Source organism: Terrapene carolina, unplaced genomic scaffold (assembly GCF_002925995.2).
Source record: "Terrapene carolina triunguis isolate 2854851 unplaced genomic scaffold, T_m_triunguis-2.0 Scaffold23, whole genome shotgun sequence".
NCBI lineage: Eukaryota > Metazoa > Chordata > Testudines > Emydidae > Terrapene > Terrapene triunguis.
In genome coordinates, this window is record NW_020664374.1 from 4,846,160 (window position 1) to 4,848,623 (window position 2,464).

Below are 2,464 nucleotides of genomic sequence, written 5' to 3' on the forward strand. Positions count from 1 at the left end.
GGACCATGGTTTGGGAGACTCTGCAATAGAGCAGGGTCCTCAGTAAGATATCTAGGTGTTGCTGGGAAGAGTCCTTGTAAGATTCCAAGTGCTGCTCTGAGGACAGCATGTTGTATGCTGGGATAGAGAACTTCAGTATAGTTATCTCTATACAACTATGGGCTGCATGTGTTTTATGATTCAATGTGTATAGCTATAAACTTTAGATGGACTTTCCTGATTGCTAATTTTATGATTTAAATGGTATATATTGTATAGTGCTCAGAGCCCCCGGTCAAGTTTTTTGTCTGCTAGGCACTTTACAATCACAAAGGTAAAAATGTCCCCTCTCTTACAGAATGGAAAATACACTGTAAAACATGATGGTGTTATATATGAATTGCATGGCTTGCTAGAAATACTTCTCTTGTGAATCAATGGCTCATCAGTGTACGAATTACAAGCTCCACCCCAGCTGGGAAGGTCCTTTTGGTTTTATGACAGTAAATATTTAGTCAGAAGTGATCATGCAGACTAAAGTAATGGTAGGTTTGTGCGTCCGTTTGCAGTGTGCTTTTAAATGCTGGCAAAGCAAGATCATTTCCCACTTGCATCTCATGGGTAAGGAAGGGGGAGGAATCAATGCAACATTCTGCACTACTATGTTATGAGGCTTGGCAATAGCCTTGCTAGTTGCTGTTGTGTTGTGAGTAATGTGCTCTGCTCTCATTTGTGTCTTCATAAACATCTATCGATACTGTCTTCAGTGAACATGAACACAATCACACAGAGAAAGGGAAGTTGAAGACTGGGAGAGGTGACAATGATGAGTTGATTCAGGGTATGTCTACAGTATGAAATTAATTCGAACTTATTCTATTCGAATTTTCAGAAGCGATTTTATACATTCGGTGTTGTGTGTCCCCACTAAAGCGTGTGAATTCGGCAGAGTGCATCCACAGTACCGAGGCTAGCATCGCATGTCGGAGTGGTGCACTGTGGGAAGCTATCTCACAGTTCCCACAGTCCCCGCCGCCCATTGGAATTCTGGGTTAAGCTCCCAGTGCATGATGGGGCAAAAACATTCTCGCGGGTGTTTCCGAGTGTGTGTCGTCACTCGCTCCTCCCTCTGTGAAAGCTACGGCAGATGCCATACTGCAAGCAGATGGTGCAGTACGGTGCACTGCCTGTCTCCTGGTACTATGAATCGACCTCGCATATACTCTCGTCTTTCTATCTACTCTTTTATCTAACCATTTCCCACCTTTTTTCGGCCACCGTGAACCGAGCAGCACAGCTTCCGCCACAAACTCTGCTCTCCCGCTCTTGCATCACTAGCTAATTTCTCCATGTTGTCTGTCCTGGGCTCCCATGGAAGCTACAGAAGGCAATGATTTCCCGCCATTTTTTGGCCATCGTGAACTGAGCCGCACAGCTTCCACCGCAAACTCTGCTCTCCCGCTCTAGCGAGCTTCCTGCCTCCGTGAAAGCTACAGAAGACAACCATTTACCGCCTTTTATCAGCCATCTTGAACCGAACAGCTCTCCTATGTTTCGCGCCCTTTTTCCAGAATTACCCATACAGGCGCCATAGCGCAGCAAGCATGGAGCCCACTCAGATCTCCTCTGCAGTTTTGACTATTATAAATACCTCGCACATTATCCAGCAATATGTGCAGTACCTGCAAAACCGGGCGAGGAAGCGACGACAGCGTGATTACTATACCGGTGAGGACATGGACATAGACATTCCTAGAAGCATGGCATGTGGCGATTGGGAGATCATGGTGGTGTTGGGCCAGGTTCATGCCATGGAATGCCAATTCTGGGCCCAGAAAACAAGCACAGACTGGTGGAACCGCATAGTGTTGCAGGTCTCGGATGATTCCCAGTGGCTGTGAAACTTTCGTATGTGTAGGGACACTTTCATGGAACTTTGTGACTTGCTGTCCCCTGCCCTGAAGCGCAAAGACAGCAACCCTCACAGTTGAGAAGCGAGTGGCGATAGCCCTGTGGAAGCTTGCAACGCCCAACAACTACTGGTCAGTCGGGAATCAGTTAGCAGTGGGCAAATCTACTGTGGGGGCTGCTGTGCTGCAAGTAGCCAATGCAATCATTGACCAGCTGCTATCAAGGGTAGTGACTTTGGGAAATGTGCAGACCATTGTGGATGGCTTTAATGCGCTGGGCTTCCCAAACTGTGGCGGGGTGATAGACGGAACGCATATCCCTATCTTGGCCCCGCAAGGGGTACTTTTCCATGGTGCTGCAACCATGGTGGGATGTTTCACCGACATCAACGTGGGATGGCCGGGAAAGGCGCATGACGCTCACATCTTCAGGAACTCTGGTCTGTTTGAACAACTGCAGGAAGGGACATACTTCCCAGACCAGAAAATTACTGTTGGGGATGTTGAAATGCCTATCATGATCCTTGGGGACTCAGCCTACCCCTTAATGCCATGGCTCATGAAACCGTACACAG